Source organism: Panthera onca, chromosome C2 (assembly GCF_046562875.1).
Source record: "Panthera onca isolate mPanOnc1 chromosome C2, mPanOnc1 haplotype 2, whole genome shotgun sequence".
Taxonomy (NCBI): Eukaryota; Metazoa; Chordata; class Mammalia; order Carnivora; family Felidae; genus Panthera; species Panthera onca.
In genome coordinates, this window is record NC_138347.1 from 54708748 (window position 1) to 54733115 (window position 24368).

The window sequence follows — 24368 nt, forward strand, 5'->3', positions numbered from 1 at the left end:
GATAACTGGAGGAGAGAGGTCCCCCAAATGAGGAAAGTGGGGTGAGGACTGCCAGATGCAAGGCCTCTGAAAACCAGGTCCTCTTGAATATAAATCTTCAGCCCGGCACAAACAGAAAACAGACATCCCCACCGGAGCCAAGTTGCCAGGAGGGGGACCCATTCTGTACAGTTCTGTGCACTCACTAGCACTGTGCCAGCACACGACAGGCAACCAGAAAACCCCATCTCTAATGTGAGCACCACAACATCTACTTCCGTTTTATGGATGCAATGAGATACTACATTTGAACAAATTTTGTGAACTTTAAAATGCTACCTACCCACCTACCTACATACATACATACATACATACAATGCTATATACAAATGTAATGGTTAAAAAAAATGGAACTCTTTAAGAGAATAAAAGACAAGCCATAGGCTGGGGGAAACTATTCTCAGATACATATCTAATAAAGGATGTGTATCCAAACTATACAAAGAATTCTTAAAACTTAAGAAAAAAACCGGTTAAGAAGACAAAAGACCTGAACAGACACCTCACAAGAGAAGATGTACAGATGGCAAAAAAGCATATGAAAAGATGCTCAGCATCCTATGTCATTAGGGACTGGCAAATTAATAAAACAACATACCCCTATATTCCAATTAGAGTGGCCCAAATCCCAAATAGCAACACCACCAAATGCTGGCAAAGATGTGGAACAGCTGGAACCCTCATTCACTGCTGGTGGGAATGCAAAATGGTGCAGCCACTTTGGGACAGTTTGGCATTTTCTTACAAAGCTAAACAGAGGCTGACCATAAAATCCAACGATTGTCCCCCTAGGTATTTACCCAAATGAGTGCAAAACTTATGCCCATACAAAAAGCTGCACGTGAATGTTCATAGAAGTAAATAAATAAATGCTGCAAACTGGAAGCAGACAAGATGCCCCTCAATAGGATGGAGGGATAAACAGATGAATACAATGGAATATATTATTCAGTGCTAAAAAAAGAAGAAGAAAGAAGAAGAAGGAGAAGGAGAAGGAGAAGGAGAAGAAGAAGAAGGAGGAGGAGGAGGGGGAGGAGGAGGAGGAGGAGAAGGAGAAGAAGAATTGTCAAGCTAGAAAAAGACATGGAGTTACTTTAAATTCACATTGGTAAGTGAAAGAAGCCTATTGGAAAAAGCTACAGGTTGTATGATTCCAACTAATGGTGTTGTGGAGTAGGCAAGACTATGGAGAATGTGAAAGGATGCGTGGTTGGAGAAGAAGTAAGTAGATGAAACATGGCTCATTTTTGGGTGGTGAAAGCATTCTGTATGATACTGTCATGGGTGATATATGACATTATGCATTTGTCAAAACCTATAGAATATATACCACAAAAGTGAGCTTTCATGCAAAGGATGAACTTCAGTGAATAATGATATGTCAGTATTGGATCACCATTGTAACATGCATACCACTCTAATGGCAAAATGTTGATGATAGAGGAGCCTGTGGGGTGGAGGGCTGAGAGAGTGAGGGGTTATGTGTGTATTCTCTGTATTTTCTGTCCCATTTTTTCTATAAACCTAAGACCAGTATAAACAATAAAGTCTCTGGGGCACCTGGCTGGCTTAGTCAGTTGAGTGTCTGACTCTTGGTTTCTGCTCGGATCATGATCCCAGGGTCATGGGATCAAGCCCCCTGTCGGGCTCTGGGCTGAGCATGGAACTTCCTTGAGATTCTCTCTTTCTCTGCCTCTGCCCCTCTCCCCTGCTTACACACTCTGTCTCTAAAAAAGTAAAATTAAAAAAAAAATCTATTAATTCAACAAAAAGTTAGAAAGTATCCTCCATGTGTCTCCTTCACAAATATCACGAAAGAGGAGTGATATGGCTGAAAAGCCATGTTGATTTCCTCATTGACATTCTTCTGTTTAATGAATAGGTAAACTATGTGAAAGAAGAATTTTTTTTTCCTACCATTTTCCTCCTTTGGGATTCAATAAAGTCTGAGGGTTTTTTTTCCCCTGTTTTGGACAGGAAAAATAAATTATTAATAAACTTTTCCTTGTCCTGAATTGGCCCAATACAAAAAAGATTGGGAAATACTGCATCTAAACGAAAATAAAAAGAAAGTTCTCTTGTGGGGAAGGATAGGTGTCCCGTTTTACACAGGTGCTCCAGCTTGGGTCCAGAGATAAAAGTTTCACAAGTATAATCATCAGCAAGTCCTGATACCTCTCAAAGGGAAGGTGGTTATCCTGTTCTGTTTGACTAAACCACTTTCATATTTTAGATTTGGAGAAATGACTCACAAACTTTGCCACTATTCTGACACCCATTTCATAGCAGGTTTGGAAACAATACAACATTTATTAGGGCTTAGAAACAAATCTGAGAGGTATGAATCTATTTTGAGAGGTGATAGACCTTCACTCTCTCATGAATTTATTTATCCGTCTGCTCAGCACATATTTACTCAGCCTCCTGAAAACGGGGGCTTGAGCTTTGCATGGGAGATGGAAGGAAAGGCCTCATTTCCGCCTCAACAAAATCACAATCTGTTGGGAGCTTGTAAGACAAGAAACTTGAGAATTATAATGCAAAATAATTTTATATTTTAGTGCCTGAGAAGCACAGTGAAGGAAGCCAGGAAAGCTTCCCAGAAGAGGGGATTTATTAAGCATATAATCAGGGCAAACCATCTGAACTCTGCATCTGATCCATGCAGTCAGAAGCCATATTGCAGAGAGACCTGTCTTTCACTGAGGAGAGGGGAATAGCCTCTGTTTTTTTGTGTGCGTTTTTTTTGTTTTGGTTTGGTTTGGGTTTTCTTACAAGTAGCAGAAGGACCCTGACATAAAGAGAGAGAGGGCATGGCTGGACTTCCAAGAGAGCACAGACATTACAAAATCTGATAATTTCACCCTATTTCTTCTTCACAATATTTGGACTTTTTACAATGTTTCAGCTGGCAATGCTAAAATCTCCATTATTTTTCTTTAATTGGATTTTCATAATAAAAGTATGATCTTCAGTACTACTAAATTAGAAATCGTAATCATTTTTTGAGTTTTGGTAAGAAAAGTATTGACCCTTTGGCCTGTTGCCGTTCCCATGCTGCTCTTCTGTATTGTCTGCCCAGGGCCGTCTGGACTGGACTGTGTCTGCCGCGGTGCAGTGATGTGGGGCAGAAGCTCTCACCCAGGAGATTCGAGACCTGTTTGCATTACAGATTGGCCCTCATTTGACTCTCTGGGTTACCCAGGAAAAAAGCCTGGGATATTCTTTTTTTTTTTTTTTTTTTAACATTTATTTTTGAGACAGAGAGAGACAGAGCATGAACGGGGGAGGGTCAGAGAGAGAGGGAGACACAGAATGTGAAATCTGAGCCATCAGCCCAGAGCCCGACACGGGGCTCGAACTCACGGACCGTGAGATCGTGACCTGAGCCGAAGTCAGGCGCTTAACCGACTGAGCCACCCAGGCGCCCCAAGCCTGGGATATTCTTAAGGCATCCACAAATTTGGGGCACTTCAAGTAACATTTAAGGAAAAAATTAGTAAAAAAAAACAAACCAAAAAACTAATTTGACATTTGCTGTTGTATTAGTTAAGTCCCAGGAGGAGAGAGATTGCACAATGGAATTGGGCAAATTTGAGTTTTGTAAGGAAACTACTCACCAACGTGTAGGGAAACACAAAAGAGTGCAGTGTCCGTGGGCTGATAACAGAGGGCCCTGTAATCCTCCTCCTTCCCAGGCCTGAGGAGGCCGGGTCCTGGAAAGGTAACTTGCACTTGAAGACACATGGAGAGGGCAGGTGATAGACAGCCACCGTCAGGCATGGTGACAACAGCTTTACTCTCCTTCCTCCCTCTAGTCTCCTGCTCTGTTCCCCATTAGCCAAACCCATCTGGAGCCCGGAGCAAGAAAGCTTGCGGGAAAAGTCAGTTCATGTAGCCTCCCAGGACACCAGAGCAGGATGGAGAAAGGTGAGGGAGTGGAATAGGCCAGCAAACAAAAGATACCTGGCATGGGATACTAGGTATTCACTGATGGCACCAAATCTTGACTTACTTAATTTTATTTTATTTTTTAAATTATTTTCCTTCATTTTTATTTAAGAGAGAGACTGTGAGCATGGGAGAGCAGCAGGGAAAGTGAGAGAGAGAGAGAGAAAGAATCTTAAGAAGGCCCCATGCTGAGTACAGAGCCTGACATGGGGCTCGATCCCATGATCCTGGGATCATGACCTGAGCTGAAATCAAGAGTCGGACACTCAACCGACTGAACCACCAGGCGTCCCTAGAGTCTTGACTCATTTTACATCATAGTACATTATTTTGAAATACATGCTGGGGGAGAAACCCTAATTTTTCTTCATGCTCCAGGCACCTGAAAGTCTCAGTTGGGCCTCCCTGTTCGGTGTGTCTGGCCTGAAGAGGAAGAGTGTTAGAACTTGGTACTTTTCAGTCAGCTCCAGCCCAAAATATCAAAGGCTCCTGAGGAGGGACCATATGTCTTGCTCAGCTGAGTGCACTGGGCTCTGACCTTGAGAGGAGCTGGGCTGTCAGCCTGAAGGGCAGGGCAGAGCCATAGCCTGCTGGTCAGGCCACACACATGCCCTGTGACTGTGTTCTGCATCTGTCTGGTGACGGTGGCACACCGCAGGCCTGTCAGAGGCAGAGAGAGGCGTACTTCGGGAGGCCAGCTGTCCTGCTGGAGGGGGAAATTAAAAACACACAGAGTCAACACACACTGAGTTTAGAAAAAAATTGGGGTCAGCGCATGGCACCCCAATGGATTTTTCCAGGGGAAAATGTTTGTGGTTATTTAATAAAGTTGATATCTCTCACTAGCTCACAGCAGGGAAGAGCACAGAGCACCTTCATCTGTACTGGGTACCAAAACAGAACGTTTGTATTTAAATATTTGAGTTAAACATATCTTGTGTTTGTCGAGCATTAATGCTGTTGACATTGTTCCACAGCCGCACTCTTCAGGGAGTTGGAATCTGTCTTCAATATTAGTCAACAGACCTTAGAAAACATTTGAATAGGAATCAGGACTGTGCACGCATCTCCAAGGGGACCTTGAATTGGGGAAGGGAGATGAACTCCAGCATCAGGGAAGGCGAGGATCTTAGAGACACACATGCTGGCTGCCATTTTTGCTCCCGTGAATCTCACCTTGGAGGACGCACATCATCCTGCACGGAGCCTCCACTTGCACGGCAAGACGCGTCTCTTCTCTGGAGTGAAGCGTTCTGGTTCCCTCCCGGCCCAGCATCTACCTTGAATTCCTAGAAAACTCATTTCTAGCCTGTTGACACTGGCCTCACACATTTGACTCCACTTCCCTCTGCTTAACCTGGCCTCTAAATTCAGAATCTATGTCCTAATGTCTTGGGAGGGAAGGTAATTCACCAGTGGGGAGCTGAGCCATTGAGCAGGTGGCTGAGGTGCTTGTGCTGATACCCTCCTCTGCATAGGTAGTGTCCCTGTTTCACTCCTCCTTCCCCTGGCTTGCACCACGGGGACCCTCTGTGACAGCCGAGGTCCAAGGCTGAGAGGGCCCAAGGAAGGGGCCAGGAGGAACTCCTCACCATCTTTTCTATTCTGACCATGTAGCCCTCTGGGCCGATTGTGTTTTAAGAGACTAATGTTAAGAGTGCTTAACTTAATGGGCCTCACGTGGGTTAAAAAGGATATTAGAGCACCAAGTGACAGCTGTAAATTTTCCTCCGTGACTTGGGCCTGACCGGGGGCAGCTGGTTTGAAGGAGAGACTAGCAAGATGCCATCTGGTCTATGCAGAGGCTCAGAGTGACATAGCACGATGGTAAGGGAGGGATAGAGGGTCTAGTGTCCTAGGGACAGACTCAGCCAGAGCCAGAGATGAGATGAGAATGGTTAACTCTTCCCACCCTGCCTTTTCCTGCTCTCCCCAGGCTTCTTTCCTTCCTTCTCTCCAGTGCCTCCCCAACCCAAGTCTGGGCCTGGAGGAGGAGTGTCTGTTCTCCAGGACACTATGTTCTATGCAGGGGAGGGGAGAGGAGAGGGAAGAATCCACCCTTCATTGCAGTTTGGGACCTGGGACCAGTGGGGAGCTGTCCTGTCCCTTTGAGAATATGCGTCAGGCAGCTCTAGCCCAGCGCCCAGGTCAAATGGATGAGACAGATGGCAATGTGGTGCCGGACTTGGGGTTAATTGGGAGATGATGTGTCACTGTCACGTATCAGGGCCTAGAGACATGATCTGGGCCCTCATCTTCTAACTCTACTCCCCAAAGAGAGATATGCATGCTAGAGAAGCAGCCCTAGCCCACCCAGCTCCCTTTCTTTAACACCCTACAAAGGATCCCAACCCTTGGTTTCCCAGCCTTGGAAGCCCCCAGGGACCAAGTAGCCGATTCTCACCCCCTTGAGCTATTTCTTCTGGAGGAGCACCCACTTCTACAAACACTGCCGCTGTTCCCAAAGCCACTAATAACCTAAACCCCCACATCTGGGGGTGTGACCGCACAGCTCATTGCCCTTGACCCTCAGCAGCGTTCCGTCGGTTGACTGCTCTGCCTTCACAGACTTCTCCTGTTTGACGTTCTTCTCAGCCTCCTGGCCACCTGCTTCTACCTGGCTGGCTAAGCCCATCCCGTCACCTTCACTAGTTCCACTAGGTTATTGAGGCCCTTTGGTCACGAGCTCCTTCCACCAAATCAGTGCCCAAGGCTGCTGCATAACAATCTCCTTCCTTGATTAGAGCATCTTAATTTTGCTCTAGGAATTTGCTTAAACAGATTAATCATTCTGGAGGACAAATATAGAAGCTGTGCTTGCTGAGGGCTCTGCTCTGAATATCCCCTAGGAAACTCTGATTACACCTGCCCACTGGGCCTCTGCCAGGGCTTTGGGTGCATCAGGGACCTAGACACTGGTGGAAAGCTGTGTGCCACTCCTGCATGCCTCTCTTTGCTCCTGCGGCCGGCAAAGTAGGCTCTAAAGGGGGGGTTAATGCCTGGTTGTGAAATTGAGGTTGGGGATTGGAGGTGGGGGTGGGGCGTCCTGGTGCTCTCTCCCCTCTAGGGTACAATCTGTACCCTGAGGAGTGGAACTGGGGACTCTTTCTCAATGAAATTAAAGTCTTGGTCAGTGTACTTACTTGTGGCAACCTGGGCCCACAGTGGTTCTCATTAAAATCCCTCGTTTTTAAAAACTACTGACATTGGGGGGCGCCTGGGTGGCTCAGTCGGTTAAGTGTCCGACTTCAGCTCAGGTCATGATCTCGTGGTCCGTGAGTTGAAGCCCCGCATCAGGCTCTGTGCTGACAGCTCAGAGCCTGGAGCCTGTTTTGGATTCTGTGTCTCCCTCTCTCTCTGGCCCTCCCCTGTTCATGCTTTGTCTCTCTCTGTCTCAAAAATAAATAAATGTTAAAAAAAAAAAAAAAACTACTGACATTGGCACCTCACCGCAGACCAACTTAATCATAATTGCCAGGATCCAGCATCTTTATTTTGAGAAATCGATTGGAAGAACATACCAAGTGGTTCCCACATACAGCCAGGCAGAGAACCACAGCAAAATTTGGTTTTGTTTCTGTGCATGTAAATACGGGAGGGAGTCGGTCCAGAGCCTTTGATCTTGAGAACAGTTCTGAAACTAATGGAAAGTAATGTATGATCTATCCAAAGTGGGTTTTCACAAACCCTTGAAGCTGGGGCAGCAGTGTTTCACGGTGGTTAAAAGCCAGGGCTTTGGATCAGACTATACGGATCTGAGCGCCGTTCTACCATTTCCTAGCTCTGTGACCTTGGATAAACTACTTAACCTCTCTGAGCCTCAGTCTTCTGATAAAGATTGTACCAACTTCATAGGGCTGTATAGGGAGGTGGGTAAAATTATACAAGCAAAGATCTTAGAGCAGTGCCTGGCATATAGTAAGCTCTCAGTAAAAAATAGCTATCATTATTTTCCTCCTTATTCTCCTCAACATCACCATTTGGTTCAAGGATAGAAGAGCATGTTCATAAGAAGCCAGGTCAGTAGACTTTTCCTAGTGTGTTTTCAGGGTTCTCTAGAGAAATGGAACCAATAGGATGTGTGTATAGAAAGAGAGAGGGAAGGGGCGCCTGGGTGGCTCAGTCGGTTGGGCATCCAACTTTGGCTCAGGTCACGATCTCACGGTTTGTGGGTTCGAGCCCCGTGATGGGCTCTGTGCTGACAGCTCAGAGCCTGGAGCCTGCTTCAGATTCTCTGTCTCCCTCTCTCTCTGCCCCACCCCGGCTCATGCTCTGTCCCTCTCTCTTTCTCTCAAAAATAAACAAACTTAAAAAAAATTTTTTTTTAGAGGACAGAGGGAGGGAAGGAGACAGAGAGAGAGAGAGAGAGAGAGAAATTTATTACAGGAATTGGCTTGTATGGTTATGGAAGCTGAGAAGTCCCACAGTCTGCCCTCTGTAAGCTGGGGAATCAGGAAAGCAGGTGGTATAATTCAGTCTGAGTAGGAAGCCCTGAGGCAGGAGCTCCCCTGTCTGAAGGCAAGAGAAGATGGATCTGCCAGCTCAAGCAAAGAGAATGAATTCGTCTTTCCTCTGCCTTTTTGTTTTATTCAAGCCTTCCTTGCTTTGGTGTTGAGGATCTTCTTCACTCGGTCCACTGATTCAAATGCTGAACTCTCCTGGAAACGCCCTCACACACACACCCGGAAGTAATGTTTTAGCAGCTATCTGGGCATCCCTTCGCTCGTCAACATGGCACGGGTACAGTTAAGCACCGCACATCTTCAACAGGCTTATCCGGAAACAACTCGATGACGGTTCCTTTGCCAGTATTCTCCCCGTGTAAGGAATAACCAGGAATTGAAATGCGGTCTTTTCAGGGGTTTATAGCCACAGGAAGAGCCAGATTACTTTATTGTTTGAAGATTGTCTTTTGCGGGGCACCTGGGTGGCTCAGTCGGTTAAGCATCTGACTTCAGCTCAGGTCACAATCTCACGGTCCGTGAGTTCGAGCCCCGCGTCAGGCTCTGGGCTGATGGCTCAGAGCCTGGAGCCTGTTTCACATTCTGTGTCTCCCTCTCTCTCTGCCCCTCCCCCGTTCATGCTCTGTCTCTCTCTGTCCCAAAAATAAATAAACGTTAAGAAAAAAAAAAATTGAAGATTGTCTTTTGGAAATTTTTTAATTGTTGGAAGAGAACCAAAAATAAACAAATAAGGCTAATCTACTCAAAAGAGTGAATTACAAAAACAAATGTAAATAGAGCCTTCAATAAAAAAACCTGTGTTTTTCAGGTCATCGCAGTCCTGGTTAAACTATGCTGTACCTTTAAATCTTAGCATATAAGAAACTGCTAATATCCATAGTTTTACAGGCTAGCAGGGCAGGAGAACTTGGAGGTGCTGAAGAAGGCACCAAGTTCTGTGTGGGGTCAGAGCGAGATAAATGAGCAGAATCGTGTGTCCATGAACCATGCCAAGGAGTACGCAATTGAGTCTGGAGGCCAAGAGATTCATTTTATTGTGTAGAAAGAGTAGTGTGGAAGGAGTTTATAGACAGACCTGGAGGGGGAAAAAATCCGAAGCAGAGAAACTGATCAGGAACATGTTTAATCAAGGAAGTAGAAAAATGCAAAATATTTAGGCATTTGTTAGTATTCTGTTTGAAGAATATAAGTGATCCAAGTTTATAACTAAGACATATCTTTGGCACCAGCAACTATATGGAATGTAAGACCATACTTTTTTTAAAAAAAGATTTACATTGCTACACTAAGATAATTTTCTTTTTCTAATGTTGCTTCTATAGGAAATTAAATGTAAAATAAGGATATTTGACTTTCATTTCACATTAATAAATATTTTTGGGGCATCTCAATGTGTGTGATACTATGGGAAATATTAGACCAAATTAAAGATATGATCTCTGTCATTAAAAAAAAATCACATTTAAGAGTGCCTGGGTGGCTCAGTCGGTTAAGCATCCAACACTTGGTTTCGGCGCAGGTCATGATACCACAGTTTGTGAGTCAAGCCCTGCTTCGGGCTCTGTGCTGACAGCTCAGAGCCTGCTTGGGATTCTCTCTCTCTCTCTCTCTCTCTCTCTCTCTCTGCTCCTCTCTTCCCCGTGCTCTCTAAAAGATCATAAAAGACTCGAAGGTGGCATCATGGAGAGGTGGAAAAAGGACAGAACTTGGTATAAAATGATCTGGGTAGAGCCCACCAGTGACTAGCATTCTGAGTTCTGAGCTCATTCGTGGTTTTCAGTCTTAACTTCCTCTTCTATATATTGGAGCTAAAATATGTGAAGGGTTAGTGTATTTGTGGAGGGATTAGACATGGTCCACGTGAGCAGCGCCAGAAGCAAGACAGATATGGGCAATAGAAAGATAGAGAAAGAACCGGTATGGAAAAGAAATTTTCTAGCCTTCAAAACAAAAATAGGAAGCATTCTCGGTGTCAGGAGGGGTGGGTTTCGTGTCTCTAGAAGTGTGTAGAGAGGGACAGAGCAGAAATGATTCAAGCATCAGAGGATATCTTTTCCAGACACGAAGTGGAATTAAAAATGGCACTAAATGAAGTCTCATCAACATGCAATGAGAGTACAAGGCAGGAGGCGGCCTTCTGGTTGAAGACTAATGAGAAGGTTTCAATTTAGGAGGTTTTTACTGCAGTGAGCTGACTTTGAATCTAATACCTTTTTTTTTCTTACTCTTTTCTGAGATAAATCTATTTTAACTAATTCTTAAAATATATTGTACTGGGTGCAAATATAAGGCCTCCTTTATTTCTGAAGGAAGTGATTTCAATGAAAAGCTATTTAACCCTAATGTGTCTGCCAAAGGCTTAACTATTCAACTATCAACTATTGAATCAACTATCAATACATTGATAGATATATTTAACTGATCCATAGGGAGAATGAAATACGTCTCTTATTTGTTAAGGCATCTAACTGCCAAGAATTTAATTTAGTAAGGGGAATTAATTGTAGGCAATGTAAGCTATAAAACTGACTCAAATCAGTATTTTTCCACATGCCTATCATCAACCTCTTAAAGAGCCACTCCTCAAGAGAGTTTTGAAATAATTATTGAGAATGATTTATTGTATTTCATCCGAATGCTTGATGAAGTGGAAGCATTTATTTGTTTTGTAATAATTATGTGTTTATCAAAATGTCTTTCCAGATACTCACTTAAAATATTTATTTCAATGAAATTTATTAGGTAAAAGTTCCTATAAAATATTATGTACCTGAAATCCCAAATTCAACACTCTGGTCCAAAATACTCTCTCCAGGCAAGGCTTTAATACATCTGACTTTGCAGTTCGGTCCTGAATCCTGCTCAGTCATCCTTATCACCTTCACCTTCGTCCTGACCATGAGGAGCAGGTCTGTGTGACAGGGCCATGGGTAATGTCCCATCCAGGGAAATGGCCTTGTCTACTCCAGTCACTAAGCATGACTTCAACAAGCTACACTGACTGGTTTTCTCCACAGAGGTGCATTTGGGGTGTAGGAGGCAGCTCCCCTAAAAATAGGAGTTTGATGAGTTTTTCTATTCAAGCAATTTCTTCACCCTGCTTTTTTTTTTTTGACTGAAGTCATATTAGAACTACTATCCCAGTGATTCTCAGTGCCGCATGCATGTTTTAGTCTGGGGAAGATTTTGAAAAATACGAATGTTGGTACCTAAAGCAGGTGGTTCTTGAATTTCAGCATCAGAACTACCTGGAGAGCTTACGAAACACAGATGGCTCACCCTTCAGAGTTCTGATTCAGTAGGTCTGGGGTAGGCCTGAGAATTTGCATTTCTAACAAGTTCCTAGGTGATGCTGAAGTTCTCCGTTCAGGGACCACACGTTGAGAACCAAGATCTAAAGATTTGGAATTAATTAGTCTTTGATGGGACCTGGGCACTTACAGTTTTAAAAGCTCCTCTGGTGAGTCTAATGGACGATTAGAGTGAAGAGTTATTATTAAATCTGGTAGAGTTCTTTCTTAGAAACATTTACTTTTAAATGTTCATATCAAGGTTAAGTGTGATGTGGAAAATCTTAATGCTAAATAGCAAGGTAGCGTAACACCAACAGCCAAATGTTGAGTGTGACCTAATTTAAGTGCTCTTACTTACGCTCTTACTTATTACGCCAACAGTAGCTTAGCTGTTACACACATAGTACTTGCAAGGCTATGCATTTCTTCTTAAATGAATTCTTCCTGTCTTACTTAAAAAAGACAACAACAAGCTCACGAAATTGCATTCCCAAATACTTTTCAATTCGTTCTACTCCGACGCCACTAAGCTCCTTATGAGAAGCTAACAAATTGTTGAACAAACATGGGAAACTAAACAAACAAATGTTATTGCCAGCAACCTGGGAGCACCATCAAACACTTTAGATGAAACAGGCTCCTTTGAAATTAATGCCATCACTAAAGAGCCTATAAAATCTTGATTTAGAATTAAATCTTACGTTATCATGTATCACACTGGATCAGTACAGACACAATAAGCAAAAATGATTTGGAAAAACATGCTTATCTGTATTGATAAATCACTGAAACAGAGTATTGGGTAGATGTCTTTAAAGGCCCAAGGGTGTGTTTCTCTACATACATGTCCTGGGAACCACACATCAGCACTTGCTTTGTGTATAACAAAGCTCTCTCCTGGAAATTATCTCCTGGAAATTAACACCAACATTTGGCTGTTGGTGTTATGCTACCTTGCTATTTAGCATAAGATTTTCCACATCACACTTAACCTTGATATGAACATTTAAAAGTAAATGTTTCTAAGAAATTAACCAGAAACCTGAAACATCATATTTGGCATGTAGTTTTGCCTCTCAGGGATCATTGGGACTCTGGAGTGACTACTTTGTAATTTCCTACAATAGGTATGTACTCCAAATGGAATTCTTTAAGATCAATATGATTAAAAATATGGGACATCTAGCTGGCTCAGCTGGTAGAGCATGAGGCTCTTGATCTCTGATCGTGAGTTCAAGCCTCACGCTGGGTGTAGAGATCACTTAAATAAAAACAAAACTAAAAAAAAAAATTCATAACTTTAAAAAATACATGGATAAAGGGAAGTTTCGAATATGAAAATGGTGTTTGAATTTTAAGCATGTTTTTGAAACACAAAAACCTAAAGTGAGTAAATAGGTTCCTTGTGAAAGCTACTTGCTGTTAGAGAAGGGTTCCTTCAGATGGAACATAACAGCTAATGTTTGCACGGCACTTTACAGTTTTCAGAGCATTTCTACATGTAGTACTCTTTATATATATATATAAAACTTTATATATATATAGATAGATAGGCTTTATATATATATATAACTTTTATATATATAGGCTTTATATATATATAACTTTATATATATTTTATATATATATATATATATACATATATATGTGTATATATATATATATATGTATATATATATAACTTTTTACAAAAACTATCCTGAAAAAGGGACATAGAATATAATTTTCCTTCTTTTGTTCAATGATATTTATCCACGATCTATGTGAGTTTGTTACCGGCTGAAGCGGAGGTGGAGGGAAAGCGTTAAGGTGGGAGGGGATTAGTGGGCGTGGGATGGGGGTGGGTAAGGGATAGAGTTGACCCCGGGTAAAGTATGGGTGGAAGCCCACGGACCCGGGTGAGGCTATCCAAGGACAGTCAGGTCCAGTGCTGATGTACCAGGAGGCTGCAGACGACCGGGGCCAAGTGAGTGCAGAACCAGGGCTAATCGGGGCACTATCATTCACCAGAAAGGAGTCCAGAGTCAGATGGATGAAAGTGGACACTTGAGAGAGTTTCAAGATCAAGGACAACGTAGCCAGAGGTGGGTCAAGATTAAAATAAGAAAGAAAGAAAAAGAAAAAAAGACCAAATAAAGTAAAATGAAACAGGAGGACCCAGTGGAGCGGTAAGAGCCCGGGCACAAGGTCACCAGGGCACAGGGCCACGAGAGCGCAAGGTCACAAGGGTCCAGGGGCACGCAGCTGTTCACTACGGCCCCGCCCACCTATGCTCAGCATCTTCCAGCGTGTGGAGGAATCAACACCGCCTTTTGAGCCTGAAACTTTCCCATAGGCTCTTGTCTCCACTTCAGGAGGGAGACCGTGCCTTGGGTAACAGTTTCTTTTTAGTAGAAATCTATTGCATGCTTTCATATATTTTATCGCAATCATAGGCCACCATCTCAGATTATCTGAATATGCTTAAATCATATCATCTGATAAAATTAGGAAATCTTGTTGTTTCTCGTGGTTTTTATGTAGCAGAGAGATGGAACCAGGTTAATCTGTATCCTTTCCTATTGTCATAGAAAATAAGAAAGAGCCCACACAATTCTGAAAGCACATTCTTAATCCTCTTCATTACCAAACTAGAAAGGGTATCAATTCCCTTCTTCCTACACATACAATAATGAGTCTCAGGCGTGAGCCCTTATCGCCCTCATTCCTCTGCACTAAAGAAGCTTACCCAGCTCCATCCTGGCCACGTGACCCAGCTCCCTGTTCCATCGCCAGGAAAAAGTATGATGCTGCTTCCTATTTGCAAGACCTATTCCTTTCACTTTCTGACTCACATTTGTTATCTCTCTTTTCACAGGAGCTGATTCAACAAACACAGTCAGTTATACCTTCCCCTTCATCTCACGCAGTAGCAGAAGCGGAGACGGATGAACGTGGCATTTAAACCTGGGCACTGAAATGCCTTTGCATGAGGTTTAAAGAGCCCGCTAGGTATTCCTGTACCAGCATCCTTGTGACAGCTACATCTTGGTAATTGAGTAGTCATTGCTTCTTGAATGGATAGGCTGGCTCTGTCCTTGCAGCCATGCTCCCATTGTGCTTAGTGATGCTTAGAGGAATGTGCCCAGAGGTTCTGAAAGCAGCAAGGCCAAATGCTGACATCAGTTTTGTACACTGATCTAACCCTGTTGCTGCTTACAACACTGAGAACCTGAACCGGACCTGCCTCTCCTGCAGAGCAAGTTTTGGGAAAGGGCGTGGCTGCCAGTTGAGGTTGGTGGAGGCTGGGGAAGTAGGGAGGGCAGTTAGGGTATGGGGTAGAGGTCCCGGGGCCTAAGCATGCCCCAGCCATACAAGAGGCAAAGAGGGCCTAAGATTGCAGGAGAAGCAATCTGACAGGTGAGCTGTGCCCACCAGTGGGAAGCAAGGCAGGCCCTCCAAAGGCATAAAAGTGTGACAGGGCTGGCCTCATTGGCTGACAGCTCGTGCAGGTGCACAGGGCCCTTAGCTTGGCTCTGTTCTCACGGTCTTGAAACTGGGTAATTTTTTTAATGAGGCAGCTTAAGTAAGATTGAGGACTGCTGACACTCAAATGTTTTGGGCTGCCTAAGAGTGATGTCCAAGTTGGCAAGTGATACACTTGTGCTCTAAAAGTAAAACAGAAATGGAAAGTAATTGCACTAAATTGTTCTCACCCCAGAAAATTGGTGGCAGCTTCCAAAGTTTCGCAAAAGCAACTACTGATTGGACTTGCCTGTGGGGCTTGATTTAAGAACCTACTGGTGACGTCATCCTGCAATAGTTTAGGATTGTCATAAAACTAGCTTTTTTCAATGCACTTGTTGTCTGCAAATGCTCTGTGCTCCTGAGGCCCTGTACCCATGGCCACAAATCCTTTTAGGGGCTGCCTGACCCTGGAGTGTGCCTTGGACCTACGGGGACAGGGCTGGTCCTTTGGAACTAACGCAGAATGTTCTGAAATGAAACAGCCTTTTCCCTTCTGATCTGAGTGTCTCCAGTCTTTCCTCATCTTTGGATTTCCCCCAGCCTCCCTCCCCCTGATATGCATGATGGACAAACTTGAGAATGGCTGTAGCTGTAACCTCCATAAGAAATGACTTGATAATCTATGAGCAAACCTGATAAATGTGGAGGCATTGAGCACAGAATAGTCACGTTGATATCTGATGGACCAGAATGACGTATTTGGGGAAATAGCTAAACCAAGAAAGGCCTTCAATACGGGCAGACCTGCTGCTCTGTCCATGATTGTCACTTTTCCTGGTTTCAAGTTAGATAGATACAACTTTCTCCCTGTCAGTCCCACCCCCAGAGTAGGTGAGGAGGTCAAAAGTCAAGCAACCACTGGGTTTATCATTTAGGCAGGATGCAAGTTTCCCTTAAGGAGGTTATTTCTCATGTTTGATCTTTGCCTTCCCTACAGTATAATGGTTAAGTCCAAGGTCTCTGAAGGCAGCATCCAGCTCTAGTTGTGTCACCTTCAGCAAATCATTTAACTTCTCTGGCCTCAGTTTCCCTAACTGAAAAATTAACTCCTGCCTTATTGGTGAGGATTAAATGCGTTGGTCATCTTGTTCGGTTTGGGCTATCATAACAAAAATATCATAAATTATGGGTGGCTTGAACAGCAAGCATTTATGTGTCACAGTTCTGGAGGCTGAAGTCCAAGATGAAGGTGCAGGAAGATTCCGTGTCTGGTGAGAGCTGTCTTCCTGGTCCATAGATGACTGTCTTCTTGTTGTAACTTCATGTGGCAGAAGGGACAAGAAAACTCTCTGGGGCCTCTCATAAGGGCCCTCATCTCAGTCACCTCCCAAAGGCCCCACCTCTTAATATTATCACACTGGGGTTTAGGTTTCAGTGTATGAAATGTAGAGGGACACAAACATGGAGTCTAGCACTAATACATATACAAAGTGAAGGTCGGTGTGTCTTAAGAATTCAGTGCACATTGGGGCACCTGGATGGCTCATTTGGTTACGGGTCTGACTTTGGCTCAGGTCATGATCTTGTGGGTCACAAGTCTGAGCCCATGTTGGGCTTTGTGCTGACAACTCAGGGCCTGGAGCCTGCTTCCGATTCTGTGTCTCCCTCTCTCTCTCTACTCCTCTCCTGCTTGTACTCCCCTCGCTCCTCTCTTTCTCTCTCTCTCAAAAAAAAAAATAAAAATAAAAATAAATAAATAAATAAATAAATCCGTGCACATTGGGGCCCCTGGGTGGCTCAGTCAGTTAAGTGCCCGACTCTTCTTGAATTTGGCTTATGTCATGATCTCACGATTTGTGAGTTCAAGCCCCGCATTGGGCTCTGCACTGACAATGTAGAGCTTGCTTGAGATCCTCTCTCTCTCTCTCCCTCTTTCTCTCTCTCAAAATAAATAAACTTACAAAAAAGCATTCAGTGCACGTGGACTACTGTCCTTCTGTTATTCTTAGCACCAAGATTATCAGCTCATTTCTTGATGGCGAAATCAATTCCTTTTCTCATTTATCTCCTTCCTGTTTGGACTTCCCACTCCAAGGCAAGGCGGCGGGCTGAGTTATATGGCAATTCTCAATTATTAATCCATTATTTAATCAATCAGTAAAGGTCTCACAGTTTATACAAAGGCATAGCATGAACATTTTTCATGCAGGAAGCGGACTGAAGGTCAACTGACCTCTGAAGCCCTGGCCTACTGATTATGTCTGGCTGAGCCTCCTGCCTATTAGGCAAAGGCTGTTCAATGCAGGGACCAAATATAGCATGTGAGAAGCAAAAAGAGATGGACAGTTACTATGGAGTGCATTGCTTATGATGTTCATTTAGGGTTCCCTAGAGTCACATCAAGCCCAAGGCTCACTGGAAAGAATGAGAACCAAATCAAATCCATATCACAGTGGAATATCTCTTTCCAATGCACCTTATAACCAGGCATAACTCCAAGTCATGTAATCTGCAAAACAGAGATAATTACACCTGCCTGCTCCGTGTCGCATAGAGACAGTTTGAGGATTAATTAAATAATGACTGCCAAGAACACTGAACTCCTTTGAGATAAATGCTCTACAAATGCAATCTTAGATTATTATTCAGAACTCCATTCTGTAAATATCAAGACAGACCTTTAGCTTATGAGAGCAGACCACATCTGCACTGCTGGAGCTCCCCCAGAGTGCAGGAAGCCTGTCTGGAAAATTCCTGACCACCACACTGACAATCACTAGACAGCCGCTGGCTTAGATAGTCATATACAACCTGACAGATGCTTTCTTAACTGTTATCAGAGTCTTGCACCAGGCACTTGCTTTTGGAGTTATAGCTTCAATAGTAACATTGCTCCTTTTAGAAGAAAATCTCTTCCATGGTTATGACCTCATTCAGCTGATTCCACTTCACGGGATTTTATCTTTCTCACTACAGAGTTCGCCCTGGATGCAGAACTTTCAGTGCTAAAATCGGGATAGTTCTGGGGAACACTGAGCTGGTTGGTCACCCTAACACATGCTGTTAAATACAAATGATCCTACTGCACTTTGTGACGTTGGGGAATTTACTTCTGAGTCTTGGGAAATTGTTCTATAAAATATGAAGTTTGGAACTGAAAATAATAAGAAATTATTTTGTACAAGGTACAGTTCTAAGTATTTTATGCTTAATACCATAACTCCTAAAGGAAGACATTATCATTTCATCCATCTAACAGGCAAGACACATGGAAATAAAACAATTTGCTTAAGGTTACACAGCTGGTAAATGGGCAGGATTGGGGTTCCAACCCTAGTGATGAGGTACCAGGCCTGTGTTCCTGAGCACTAAGTGATACTCCCTCTCTAAGGAACCTTCCAAAATGCAGAATTAATGATTTTCCTAAAAAAAGAAGCCATTTTCTCTTTATTTTTATCTTGATAGCTCAAACTAAGGGTACAAATACTCGGGGATATTTTCTCTATTTCTCTAATTAAAAATTACAAATCAGCTTAGGACTCCTTATGCCAGGTGGTCAGCAAATCTACTACCTCCCTTTTGAGTGGTCCCCTCTCACTGAATTATCCCAGGCTGCGAGCTACCCAGGACACAGGAGGATTCAGCCCGTCTAATTGTAGAGCACTCTGGAAGCCTTCTGCCACCTTTACTGCCATTGCTTTTTGCCATTGCCCATTGGCTCCACTGAGAGCTGGCCCCACAGGCTGACCCATCACAGCAGCTGAGCCATTGCTGGCTTGGCCCTTGCTTTCTGAGATGGACTGGAACCTCTCAGTGCCTGGGATGGTGAGACATGACATTTCTTATTTGACTTGCTGGGGTCACAGCTCTCCATGCACTGGGTCAGAATCATGTCAGGCATCTGCCCGTGTGCATAAAGACCTTTCTCCCTTTACCTCCTCAAGACTCATGTATCTTGGAGTCAAGTTGCTTTTCCTTTTTCAAACTTAAACAAAAAAGGTGCAGTTGACAACTCTTTTCCACTACAGTTGTTATCTGCCCATAGTCCTAAGGGCAGTGGGCTTAACTCCACAACCACAAAATACTGGGCTGGGTGGGGGACAACAGACATTTATTTTCTCACAGTTCTGAAGGTCTGAGATTGAGATGCCAGCATGGTTGGGTTCTTGTGAGGGCTCTCTTCTTGGCTTGCAGATGGCCGCCTTCTCACTGTGTCCTCACACGGTGAAGAGAAAGTTTCGGTGGCTCCTCTTTTTATCAAAGCACTAATCCCACCATGAAGCTCCACCATCTTGACCTTATTTAAACTTCATTACCTTCCAAAGGCTCCATCTCCAAATGTCACCACATTGGAGATTAGGGCTTCAACATATGAATTGGGGAGGGGTGTAGGAGGTCACAATTCAGTGCATAGCAACAGCTAACTTCTAGGGGCTCTGAATTCCACCCCCTCCCATAGGGGATAACTTGGGTAACTTAAAGGTGATTTATTCCCCTGTGGTGCCCTCGTCAGAGTGACTTGCTGAGCACTCCCATTTTTGCAGAAAAAGAGAAAAACCAGCTTAAACCTCTACCTGTGAAAATAGCACCAAAATGATGACCTAAGTTACTAGTTTAGGGCTCAGTGACTCAAGGATTGGATGGTAGTTCCAAGTGGCCTTAGCATAGACCCATGCTCCTACCCTTGATTTTGAATTCAGACTTAAGGTTAAAGTGGCTCAATCAAAAGCAAAGTATTATTTCTTCCATTCTAGAATTAGTCATCATCATTAACTAGATGCCAACTTCCATTTACACCACGTTCAGTGCTTCTGTTTATGCAGAAGTGCTGGCACCAATCACAGAGCCTCAAACACATACCATGTGACGTGGAGAAGGATGTGATTGGGTTGGCAAGATAGGAAGATTAGGCCTCCAATTACGTGAAAGCTGACAGATTGGAGGTGTTCCATACATCAAAAATTCCACTGGTGCTTCTGGCATCTGCCTTATTTTTTGTTTGTTTTCGTTGTCATGCCCCATCCACCCCACCACTCAAGCTTCAATTTCATGGGAAAAACAAAAAAACAAAAAAACAAAAACAATACATTTAAAGCTTAAAGTGTTCTTTTGGTGCCATCACACCTCCCTGGAAATACCATTAATACTCTGCTTTCTTAGAAGGGTGAAAAAAACAGGTCAATTATGACATCCTAGGCCAGAAATGCTAACCTATCCCTGCTGCTTTTTTAGTTGAGTGTCTTTGTCTGAGGGGTATTGCAAGAATTAAATAAAATAGTGTACATAAAGCACTTAGCATGGCATTATGCACAATGAATGCTTATTGATTTTATTATTTTCTTTCTCCTGTGGGACAAAGTTGTTATTTTCTTTTTTGTATGACTTAAGAACAGACAGATAAATGAACATATGTTGAATGAAGATTATCTAGACCAGTGGTTCTCAGAATTTTGAATTTCAAGGTCCATTGAAACTTTAAAAAAGAAATTAGGATTGATATAGGGCTACTTCTTATTTTTCTAAGCTAAGGCATGGGAAAATTAATTTCCAGCTACTAGCAACAATATGGTGTTGAAAACAAAGGAAATTGTATTACAGATATAATCTATAATTAAAGTGGAATAAATCTGACTTATGGAAAAACATGAAATATTGCTTATATTTTTCTCATTTTGCTGAGAATGGTGTTAGCCTGATGGTCTGGCCTGGGGACCAACATTTAGAAATCACTAATCCAGCCCAAACTTTTGCCTCAGTAAACCATCTGAGCCAAGTGGTTGTCTCTCCTAATTTTAGGGATGAAGATTTCACAGTCCTCCTGGCAGCTTGTTTTAAAGTTTAATCACGCTTAAGTTATATCTGAGCCGCCAGAGGATTGAATCAAATCAGTGAAGAAAAGCAGCCTGACCTGCCTGCCTTCTGGGGGGACTATGCCTTCTGGGGCGTTCACATTTATAATAAAATATCCTCGTGGTCATTAAGAGTTGAAGACAAGCCCCAGAACAAGACCTGAAATTATGAAAATAAGTAACATATGACTCTCACCACAGGCTTTTTGACCATATTCTTCCTCTTCTCTCTAGGGACACACAAGTATTCTGGAAGTACTGGAATCAGTAGAAGTCATCCCTCCTTCAAGTCAGGAGGTCTTCAATCCGAGTGAATATGAAACAAAAGCCAGCTTACTGCTGTGACCTGGTGTACCTCTACATGAGAACCGAGCAGCCATTTGAGCCACCAGATATATTCTACTTTTCATCCAAATTTCTAGGCCTCAAAAAACCCTTTTCATAGTTACCGAAGTTATAAGAAAGTATAATCGGAATAGTCCCACTTGAGATTTGTAATAGTGCAAGAATCTGAAGTCCGTTGCTCTTCAGAAATGTGCGGTAACCTTGGAGGGCCTAACATTCTGTTTCGGGCAAGGTCAAGACAAATAAGATTGGTTTTATTTGTTATGTAGGTTCATTCATGCTACAAGTAAGCTTCACATAGTGCTGACTTTCCTTTATCCTTTAAAAAATTTTTTAAAAATATGTATTTATTTTTGAGAGAGAGAGAGAGTGAGCATGAATGGGGGAGGGGCAGAGAGAGAGGGAGACACAGAATCAGAAGCAGGCCGTCAACACAGAGCCCAATGCGAGGCCCAAACCCACGAACCGCGAGATCATGACCTGAACCGAAGTTGGACACTTAACTGACTGAGACACCCAGGCGCCCTTTCTTTATCCTTTTCAAATAAAGTTACAATACCAAGTATCCACCATTTTGTGTTTCTTTTGAGTATACGCGAGAGCTAGTTACCCATGTACTTCATTGTGTGCATCCAGTTGGCGTCTACATCTGATGGCAGAATGATTAGAAGATTACGCAGAACACAAGTTTAATTTGAAATAAACTTAGGAGCCAATCAAAAGATTTATTTGCTTCAAAACTCTTCCTAGTATAACAAATACATATTTTGAAATGAAGGTGGGGATAAGGCTTTTCTACATTTTGTGTATTTTTATCATGTTTTACAGTAGTCCAGTCTTCACTCCTTACCTAAGGTGACATCTGTTCTGGACCCTCAAATCAGCGTAAGTGATCTAACAACTGAACAGAATATTTGAAATTTTGATTATCCTTGAAAATTCAAGATGTGGGCCACCTTATCTGAATGTGAGCAGAAAATGAATTTGTAAAATATCAAACTGTCGTCTCAATGTTCAGGGTACTCATTTATATATTTTTGGTTTTTTAAAACCACCTTAGTTTGAATCAAATAAGTTTTTATACATACAGACAGACTCATACACATTCATGCTGTGCACCAGAGAATTGACAAAAACACACTTCCCTTTGTTGCTAAATGTTACCATTACATTAAACATTTTTCTAGTTCCAAATAGATAAAGGTTTATATTTTTTAGGAAAGTGCTCCCAAGAATCAGACAGCTGAAAGCAGAAAATATGTCAAAGTTTCTCAATACACACACCATTTTGAATGAAAGCATCAGTCCTCGGAGAGGGAACGTGCTTTGGGGAAGGCAGAGGCGAGTTGTTCGGTAGGGGAATTCTCTTCATGCAGGTGAAATTTTGCAACACATTTTGAAAACTAAAATTATGCAGTAAATGCAGATTGCCTGTATGATATGTGGGTATTTTAAGTAATGGCCTAATTGTACCCTTTTGTCCTCCTTTCTAAAAAAATAAACATGAAACACAAAACAACAGAGAAGGGTCCAATGAGACAAGAATTCACGCAATAGGACTCTTGCCGAAAGGAAGATATATCACTGTTAAAATAGAAATAGAATTGGCTCTAGTGGGCTTTCACAAGCCAGTGCCCCTGCTTTTAGCAAATTCAAGAAACCAGGACATTACTAGGTCCATATACTATCAACGGATTATCTTTTGAATACAAAACACACCCTAGACTGCATGAAGGACACTAAAGCAAGCCACAGAGACACCGAGCACGGAGAAGGGTAGTAGTGTTTAAACGAAGCCTTTATTGGGTGGATTGGAAAGAGAGACCATGTGGGGATAACACTTTCTGGGAAATGTTTAAATTATAATCCTCAAAGGTACAGCTATCCATGTGTGTATGGACCATGTCTCCATAACGCTGCCAGTCTTTGCTGATGTATTACAGCATTAGTGCTATTTATAATCAACAGAATTACTAACGCTGTAATCATGCAAGTTTGGTGATAGTAATTATGACAGAATAAATAGCAGTCAGAATGCCTTGCTTCAGTATTGATGTTGATGACAAACAGCCAAGGAAGGGTTCCCCCCGCCCCCTGCCACCTTTTGCTTTTAAGGGAAGCCTTCCAAGAGGGCAGAACCTGCAAATGTTTGCCAAGAGAAAGATCTTATATACCATTTAAAAATAGACTTCCTGAAGAACTGGGATTTTTGAAATGCAGATGGGGAAGAAAGGATGAGCGGAGTATACATTAGAATCTGGTATGTGATGTCCTACTTGCCTTCCAAAGTCAAATAAAACTCTCCTTTGTCCAACAAAATGAAAAATAAATAGAATAGACTTCCCGAAAGATGTCAGAAAGGTATTTGCCTCTTTAAATGATTTATGAATAGTTCACTTATTTTTAAAAATAATCACATATGTGTTTATATAAATTATACATGCAAACATGTGCTCACCAGTCCCCCTCGTGGAAAGGCTGTGGCTTATCCAAGTTTGGCTCTGACAGTCTTTGCTTGGTCCCCTCTCCAGTGAGAGCAGGACTGCTGCCCCACCAGTGCCATGGACAGCCTTCCTTTGGTACTGCTGTAAGGAGTTCCTTACATGTTCCTTACATCGATGCTGGGTGAAAAATAAAATCCAGAGACTTTACTACCTATAATTAAGAGCTTCACTGTTACTAGTGATATAAATGGAGTTGTTTGAGAAACAGACATTTTATCTGGTGGTTGGTTTTATTTCCTCGTGGCTTAAATTATGGGTGAATGTTTTTCTTATTTCTTACTTTCCCCGTAAGTAGTCTGTTCAGCAGAAAAATTACTACTCATTCTTAATAACTACCAAGCAATAAAGTGAGGTGTCTATTTGGGAGATGGTGGGTGTGCATTCCAATTATTCTGTTGGTCACGATTTTAGGATAGCAAAAGGCAGGGATTTCCAGAGCCTCTGAGAGGGTGGCTTAAAAGACTACAGGAAGTTAGT